This window comes from Musa acuminata, chromosome BXJ1-4 (assembly GCF_036884655.1).
Source record: "Musa acuminata AAA Group cultivar baxijiao chromosome BXJ1-4, Cavendish_Baxijiao_AAA, whole genome shotgun sequence".
Classification (NCBI taxonomy): domain Eukaryota; kingdom Viridiplantae; phylum Streptophyta; class Magnoliopsida; order Zingiberales; family Musaceae; genus Musa; species Musa acuminata.
This window is the reverse complement of record NC_088330.1, coordinates 28,431,862-28,442,111: the sequence shown is the minus strand read 5'-3', so window position 1 is coordinate 28,442,111 and position 10,250 is coordinate 28,431,862.

Sequence of the window (10,250 nt, the reverse complement as noted above, 5' to 3'; positions counted from 1 at the left end):
CATAGTATCATTTCTTAAGATATAAATCATTCCCTAAACCACATTATCAAGCTTATGTCACGGAACACGAGTTCACAACTGTTACACTTAGTCTCATCCAGCACTACCCTTCATCACCCTAACTGAACACTCACCGAAGAGGTCTACATTCAGTATAGGAAAGCCAGGTTTCAGAGGGAGTACCCTAAGTCACTGCTAAAGGTAATTAATGGGTGTGGTATACATGACTCACCCAATGAACGCCATTTAATGTGATCCCATCTCTTTTCATTCATCATCTACTTTGAGTATTAGTCGCAGCTTCTTCAGAGTAACTGCTGCTATTGACATGCATGCATTTGTGCAAGAAGCTTAATCAGGGACATAAATTTTCTATAGCGGAACATAGAAAAGCTTTGTAGTACTCGAAATATATAGAACCATTAAACAAGTTCATCATTCACAATACATAAATATTTACTGTCTTTAATTTTCTGGGTTACTTTCTGCTACTACAAAGAAAACAAATGAAGACAGATACAAAAGATCGATGGACTAACAAACACTCGAACTCACCTACGAGTAAAGGAATTCTAGATTCATAGAACCTATTCAGTGTCTTTAAGACACTTCAATTTTCCTAGTAGTACAACATCTTTGCACCACATACACTGAGAAAGCAGAATAATCAAGTGTAACAGCAAATTAAAGATGATGATGGAGGTGTCCACTTGTTCCTACATGCGTTCCTTTCCATGCTATTGTGATAGGCAACTTAGGGCTCCTCCCGTGCTCCCTTCTTCTTTGCATCTTTGTCTTGCCTGACGACGAGATATATGTACAGGTGCAGTAAATATGTATAGGTGGAGGGTCTCCCTTTGGGAATCCACGTAGGGTTTGAGAGTGGGGGGAAAGTTACAATGCTCCCAAATCATTCGACCAACTCAGCTTGGAAGAAGCCATCTGCTTGTCATTTATTGTAGGTCTCGAAGAACTCACATCAAAGTCAGTAAGAATAATTACATAATATTTTATATCAACAGATAAATTGATAGAAAATTTCCAGCGAAGTATGACTTCAGTTTGCATCGAGCCAAGAGACTGGTAGCTTAAGAATATTATATACACCAATAACTAAGGTCGTAAATAGCATACGTACAAACAAATTATACATATATTTATAATTATACGTACACACATGAACGTGCATGTATCACGTGTACATATATTTGCATGTGTGATAAGTATATTTGAATTTTATTTTTCATGTATGGTGACAGCATTCTTGAAAATAATACACGATAGACATGAAAACAATTAATGTTGAATATTTTGAGACTCTTATTGTGCATTAAACGAGTAATTTTTTCAGTTAACTCTTCTATTTTTGGACATATTAAATGATTTTAAAAGCCCTAGCTAAATTAATACCACTTAGAGAATTAGGATTAGGATTAGAATTAAAAATATATCAAAGGATTTTAAAAGTCATAGCTAAATTAAAATTACTTAGAGGATTATAATTAAAAAATTAAGTAAAAAAGTTACTAGCAAATTAGAATTTATTATCATAAATATATTATATATTTTAAGGTTTTGATGACAGAGATATAAAATGTTGAAAGAAGAGGTCCGAGTTTACGAGCATCAGTTTTAATTTATTTATCTCGTATAGCGAAGAATTTAATTTTTTTCGGTGTCACAAATAATGTCAAATCTAATTAATCTTGCATCGAATCTTTGATCCATTCTTTATATGGTGATATATGATATTTTTTTTTATATTGAAGTCTTATCTCAGCCAACTATACATATAATTGGATGGTTAACCATCTTTGCTATAATATAAAAGCCTTTGTTTCATACAAAAAATATATAGTCACATTGTAGATATGTGAGCTACCTCATATATAGCAAAGTTGGAGAATATCAAACTTCTGTACATATATAATGCTAAAGAGATGCTGTCTAACCAAGCTTTACTGAAGGGACGGAGGTTCTCTTCTTTTTCCTTTTCCGAACACATTATTAAACTCAATCACATCAAGCGGCAAAAGTCAAGTATCCATCACATATATTAATGATCAGTTAAGCTTAAGCTTTTCTGCGAGTGGAAAAAAAGAATCAAAATTTATCTTTTATGGAATTGTACGTAAAAAATGTACAACAATAGGGAGATTCTTCGAGTTATAGGGACGGAATATCAAACGTCTAAAGAAGAGAAAAGGGGGAGGCTGAGAGAATGATGATGGGGCCAACCATGTGATGTGAGAAGATGTCATTGTTATTTCCCATCTCTATACGATTCATCCCTTCTTCTTCCTTAGGTTCCATAGAATGCAGTAGCCATGTGAATAATGAGTTATAGGGACGGAATATCAAACGTCTAAAGAAGAGAAAAGGGGGAGGCTGAGAGAATGATGATGGGGCCAACCATGTGATGTGAGAAGATGTCATTGTTATTTCCCATCTCTATACGATTCATCCCTTCTTCTTCCTTAGGTTCTATCAGCAGGACCACGGATACTTGTTTATTAGATAATATAGAATGCAGTAGCCATGTGAATAATGACTTGTTGTTGACCATCATATATGTTTATTGCTTGAGCAACAGTGGCAGGAGATACGGAGGCAAAAGGTGGGCGGCGGTGGCGTGGACCAGTGTCGATTACTTGGCATTGTCATTGTTGCTGTTATTGGCTGTCTTCGTCCAGGTCGTCGTAGCGAAGTATGATGATGTTGCATGCGTGGGGTTGTGGACCGGCAGCTGAGACGCGAGCTTGTCTACGGTGCAATCCACCACCACCGTATATTAGAGTAGAGTCTCCCTTTCGGATGAGTAACTCATCGGTCTCGTCCAAACCATGGTTAAGTCTTTCTTTTTCTCTTTTTTTATGGTTGTGTTGCTGCATAACCATTTAGAGTGACAAAGCAATGCAGAAGCTTCGGCGTTTAAGAACTAAGGAAGAGTACTCATGGCTCGTTTCATGGAGCGCGGAGTGTAAGAGAATCAAAAGAAGAGGATAGTGTAAAACGCCTCCCTCCGATATTGTACGAAAAGAGAGATTTAGAAGACGAGGCCATGGCTTGATACGATTACAGTAGAGTTAGATCCATTTTTGGATGTGGTAAGTCAGAGAAGGGTCGTAGTGTTGTCTCCTTCCCGCTCGAAGAGCTTTAACGTGCTTGGCATTTGACATCTGTAGATAAAGAAATAGGAGCATTATTAATTTGATGTGGATTATAATGAACCCTAATAATTTATTTGATATTATAGCCAATTCACTCTCCAATTTCGGTTTCTAAACTAGATTTTGGGTTTTTGTAATCATTTTTAAGGTTAAGCTCAAATGAACTATAAAGGAATATAGTAAGATTTTTTCGATCTTTTTATTTTTAGAGATAAGATTATATACATTAACCCTCTTTATATCCCATATTGACAGGAGATTGGTGCATCGGGTGTGCCCCTTACATAAAAGGATAATACTAACATGCAAAAAGATTAAAATAATTTAATTATAATATTATTCTCTTTGCTTAGTCTATTTAGGAGATAATCATTCAGGCAACTCTTGCCTAAAATACTAATAAGCCCTCTTTAAATATATCCTTTTTACATATGCAAAAGAAAAATAAAAAAAGTAACTGAATGAATTATTATTATTATTTTTTTAGAATAGAGAAAATCTACTTCATTAAATGAGCCCTATGTGTCAACATATTCTGAATAATGTACAAAAATTAACAGTCAAACTCTTGGCCAATGTTGAGTATATATCTTTAACCAATGAGTGTAGATGTCAACAACGCTTGTAAACCATCTAAAATGGCCATGCATTAAGCTTGTTTGTTTGGATTTGTTTGCCATGCATCGGTTGCCCTCCTTTGTGCCTCTGTACCTGCAATAGAAGAGTGACATAAGTAAGATCCATTACAGTCAATAATCATCCTCTTCCCTCCATCAAGTTGCATTAGGAGCTGCAGGTACAGGAGTTTGTACCAATTCATGAGGTTTGAGGATTCTACATTTGTCTCTCCATCAAATCAGCAGTTACTTCAACCTCATCATCTCATTGATATTAACAAAGGTAGAACACTTATTTGTTAATAAAATTTCTAAACCCTCCTTTTACAATCTTCAATATTTTAACGAGATTACGGATTGTATTTGAGAATACATTTGAAATGAGCATTCAGATCCAATACATACTAATAAGTGTTTGATAATTTTTATTGCAAATACCCAAATGTTGATATTACATTAAGGTAATATTAATATTTCAGTATTAGTGAAATGCTAATGAGATTTTTTAAAAATTTTAAAGTACAATATGACATTCTCTAAAATCTTGCTATTATATAATAGAAACCCTAACCCTATGATTTGTATCTTCTATAAGGTAAAATTTTATTTATTTATTTTTAAAGATTATTTTATATCCATTTATGTGATTATATTTTTATTTATTATATATTTGGGGCATATAATTTTTTTGTAAGATTACATACATACATATATACATTTTATTTATTTACATATAAATTTAAATAAAAAATATATTTACTTTTGAATAAATATTAAAAATATTGTAATGATAAATTTGTCACATAATATTCAATAAACTTTTAAAAAATAATTTTACTAAACAACACTTATGTCAATGCATATTTAATATACAGTGTTCATCTATTGTTTAGAAAGCACTCAAAGCATTCCATAAGCACATATTTACTCAAATCCTTTTCTTCAAATATATATTAAAAATATAATTATTCTAAGATTTAGTAGCTTTGCTATAAGGGAGATATGGGTGACAACGGTCATATTTGGAGTTAAAATCTAAACTCAAAGTCTATTTTCATTGTGGAGAATAAAGAGAGTAAGCACTGTGAGCACATATAATTTTCCTAAATGCTGGTTCCCTTCCTTAATACCTAATGAGCTATATAGTGTTTCGAAAACACGGATTTTAGACTCGGCATTGTTCCTAATGGCTAACAAGACATTGAGATGTGAAATATACACACAAATTGATGTTAAATGAAGTGACTTTACCCTTGATAACCATATCATTTAAAATACTAAAGGAATTTCTACACTAAAATAAGCAAACAAGGAGACATGAGACTATCCTCTCTAATGCCTCTATGGTCATTAAACCAAACCATATCTTCCTGCTGATAAGACAAGCCATAAAGAGGGAGGAGACATAGGCTTTGATCCATTTACAAGGACACAAGCGAGAGTTCATCATAGATAAAGCTTCCTCGATGGCCAAGCAAATGAACGAGTCAATTTCTTCTGCTTATAATCAACAGGAGGGGGTTAATTCTACTCGCTAATTCAACTTAATGAGAAAACACCTTGACCTTTATATTCTGGCACTTCGCCTACTAATTATAATTCAATTCCTTCATTGATGATTACGAGTTCAACTTTAGCACCTATGCGGTTTGCTGTCTATCAATCTATCACCTCTAGCTTAAACTTATGCTACAATAAGTTCTATTAAATCCTATGTCTATGTCTATGTCTATGTCTATTTTAGGAATGAGTGAGATAGTGACTTAAAGTTGACTTGTAAGTCAATCTCTAGTAATCTAAAACTTTTAACCCTAAAGGCAACCGCATCACCAAGCCTATCACAATTGCAAAGGGCCCTTATACATTCTTTCCAGGTGGAACATTAAGTGAGAATATGTATCATTCGATTCCCTAGGTAATTTCTCGGCTAAACTAAAAAGTAAATCCAATTACAAAACCAAAAAATAAAGACATATTTATAATAATAATAATAATAATAATAATAATAATAATAATAATTATTATTATTATTATTATTATTATTATTATTATTATTATGTGAAGGATTGATTATGAGGATAAGATTTGATCCAAGACCTTTCTATTGAGGGTCATGATATTTAATAACTTGGTTATATAGTTCTGTAAAATAATTCTTTTATTATGTATGGGACTGAATAATATCAAGAAAGATATTATTAAGAAAAATAAATCATGATAGGATTATCATCATCCTCTCAATATTTTGATATTATGTTATCATGATTCTAAATCATTTAATTTATGATAATATATTATCATGATTTTATCAATAATGAAGATCATGATTTTAATGTGATCTTCTAAATTATGAAATGATTTAGTGAATATTTTATATTTATTATTGATTGAAAAAATCATGTAATTATCATATTTTGTAATCTCTCTTTGTATATATAAATTCATACTTACCATCAATAAAAATTAAACTAATCATTTCTTCTTATGGTATCAAAGTCATAGTTGCTCCAAAATTTTTTTTTTTCTTTCTTTGATTCACTCTTTACTATTATTGCTTTGTGCTTCCTCCTTCGTTGTGGTTGAAAGTAGCATTACAACTCTTTATTATCATTGCTTTGTACCTCTTCCTTCATCGTGATTGAATGTAGCATTATAACTTTTATTGAGTTTTATACTCTAATAAGCCTCTCTATCTTGTAAGCGGCTATGGGTCTTTTTCTTCTCCACTTTTCGATGTGGCCAATAATACCTCTTCAACTAGCCACTCATCTCATATCACTCCCAACTCCTTTATTATTTAAAATACTCTCTATCTCAACTAATGTTGTAGTCCAAGCTCCTCTTAAATTTATATTCACAAACTATACATCCTGGTATACTCAATTTTATGCTCTTTTTAATTGGTTATGGTCTTATGGGTTATATAGATGACACTATCGCTTGTCCTCTACAAACGATTATAAAGAATAATATTGAAGTTGTTAGTGCTAAATATACTTTTTGGATCTGTTAAGGTCATCTTCTTAAAAGTGCTATCATTGTCTCTCTCTCCCCAAATCATTCCATATATAGCTTCTACAAAATCTTCTCGTGAAGTATGGTCCTTGCAACAATGCATGCCAACCAATCTCATGGTCACCTTATGCAACTTCAAGAAACTCTTTTTAAACTTTTTAAGGGTACAAAATCTATTTCTGATTACATGCAGGCTATCAAAACTCAAGTCAATGCACTTGCTATAACTAATGCACCTTTTGATGATGAAAAGATTATTTTTCATGTATTAAATATTCTTGGTTCAGATTATAAGGAGATCTTAGTTGCAATTCGTCCTTGTGATAGTCATATATCTTTTGAATAACTTTATGATAAGCTTTCTAACTATGAAGCTTATCTTAAATAAGAGACACCACCTTCTAATAATGCTTCTATTACTATCAATTTCGCTAACAAAACTAATTCTAGCAACAAAAGCAAAATCCTTAATCAGCAAGACAACTGTTCAAACAATCATTCTAGAGATAACATGCAACAGCATCATAACAAAGTGTCAACAATTTAATAACAAAATCACTTGTCAAATATGTGACTTACAGGGCCATATTACTAAGAAATATTATTGCTTGCAAGCTACTATTTCATAGATGTTTCAACCTTCATACCTATCTTATTCTATATATACTATTGCACCACCTACTTGGTTTTCATTACGACCATCGCGCACTCACTTTGCTCCACAATCTTTTCAACTTTCAAACTGGCTTGTTAATTTTAAGGCTTCTCATCATGTTATGTCTAACTTAAATAATCTATTTCTTAATTCAGATTATGATGGCTCAAATGATATCATGATAGGTAGTAGCAAAGGTTTCAAAATAACTTATATTGGTTCTATAAACCTTTCCTTTTTCTCAAAATCCTTTTATACTTTTTAATATTTTTTATATTTCTGATATAAAGAAGAACCTAATATTTGTCTCTAAATTATGTTCTTCTAATAATGTTTCTATTAAATTTTTATCATCTTTATTTATTGTAAAGGATCTCAACATGAGGGCACATCTCATTGAGGGGCTGAATAGAGATAGAGTTTATGAGGCCAATTATTGCACCATCCAAATTCATCTTTGCTTTAGCCACCTTCAAGACTTCATTTCAAAAATGGAATAATCGCTTAGGACATCATTCTTTTAAGATTCTAAATCATATTGTTTGTTTTTTCAATTTACCTTTGTCATCATTATCTTGCCATCGCTTTTCGTGTAACTCATGACATAATAAAATGTACAAGCTTCCATTTCTATATCTTTTCTCACAAGTAATTCACCTCTTAAAATTATATATTCTAATGTTTGGGGTCCTTAACTACTATCTTATTTTTGTTAACTATTTCATAAAATACATGTGGTTATTTCTTATAAAGCAAAAATATGAAGTATTCATCAATTTTCTAAAATTTAAGCTTGTTATTGAAAAATTATTTTAATAATCTATTATTTCATTTTACTCTGATAATAGTTGTAAATTTTAAAAGCTTCATAACTATTTTGAAACCAATAAAATCTCTCATTTTCTCACCCCTCTAGGTATTCTTGAACATAATATGACCGCAGAACATTATTGTTACTACATCATCTAAACTAGTCTCACACTCCTTGCTCAAGCTTCTTTACCTCTTCAATTTTGGCCTCTTGCATTACTATATCAACTTATCTTATTAATCACATGCTCACTATATTTCTAAACATAGTTTCATTATTTGAAAAATTATTTGGATCTACTCCTAACTATAATAAAATGCATGTTTTTGATTGTCTATTGTATCCTCAATTAGAACATAACAAACTAGAAGCCTAATCAAATCTAAATGTTTTTCTTGAATATTCCACTAATCAAAGTGCCTTTGAATGTATTGATCTATCTATCAAAAGAATTTTCATTTCTCGTCATGTTGATTTTGTGAAATATATTTTTCCTTGTAAATCACTTTCTCTTTTACCTAGACTAACTTCTAATAACTTTATTAATTAGGTTTCTCAAATTCATGAGCCACCTTATATTATCATTCTCATTAAGTTAAAACATCAAAATCACCTACCAATCTAAACATTTTATCCACTCAGATCTCACTAGGTCTTTCCTCAATGGTGTATGATGAACAACAAGTTATCTTATCCATCCGGCTACTTCATCAGAATGTCACGTAATGAGAGAATTCACACCAAGATTTGGTTTCAGTATCTTATACATTAAATTCTTCTCATCCAATACGTCATAAAGATGTCATTGACCCTATACAAATTCATTGAATGGTTATTAGATCCAAAAGTTAATTCTTTAAACCAAATAAATATTTTTATTTTCAAAAAATAATCCCAAAATTTTATTTCTAAGTCTTCCACTATTAACCAAGCCTTAAAATTTTTCAAATGACGAGCAATAATGTTTGAAGAATATAATACTTTGCTATGAAATGGTATATGAGACTTAGTCTCATCCCATCCAAGTCAAAATCTTCTAGGGTGTAAATGAGTTTTTCGCATCAAACAAAATCCTGATGGGTCCATTAATATGTATAAAGCAAACTTGTTGCAAAGAGATTTCATCAATGTCTAGACCTTAAGTACCATGACACATTTAGCCTAGTTGTGAAGTCAACAACAACTTATATTATTCTAAGTCTTGCTTTATCTAACAATTGGGAACTTTGATAATTGGACATGAATAATACATTTCTTCATGATCATATTTTCGAGGATATATTTATGAGGCAACCACTAGGTTTTATTGATCACAATCTCCCTTAACGTGTCTATAAGTTGCGTAATACTCTTTATGATCTCAAGCAAGCCCCTTTTGATTAGTATTATGAACTTCGAACACATCTAATTTTTATTAGATTTCATAATTCTCAATCTAAGAATTCATTATTTATTTATTCTCATGAAGGCATAATCATGTTTTTACTAGTTTATATGGATGACTTAATTATTACTAGTAATAAATCAGAAATAATTAATCAATTTATTCAAAAATAAGTTTTCTATCAAATATCTTGGATCCCTCAACTATTTTCTTAATGTTTAAATAATCCACATGACAAATAGTCTATTTTTTTTTCAATAGAAGTATATTCATGACCTTTTTGATCATACTAAAATACTTGAAGCCAATACTGTTACTACACCGGTCTCTACAAGTGTTCGTCTTACCTTATCTGATAGTGCTAATCTTAGCGATGCAAGTATCATTAAGTTGTTAGCAATCTATAGTATTTAGTATTTATTTGTCCGGATATTACATATGCAGTGAATAAATTATCTCAATTTATACACAAGTCAACTTCCAATCATTAGATAGCTATTAAATGTCTTCTTTGGTACTTAAAAGGCATTATTGATCATGGCTTATTTCTCCGAAGTGACTCTCTTCTATTACTTCATATATTTTCGGATGTCGGTTA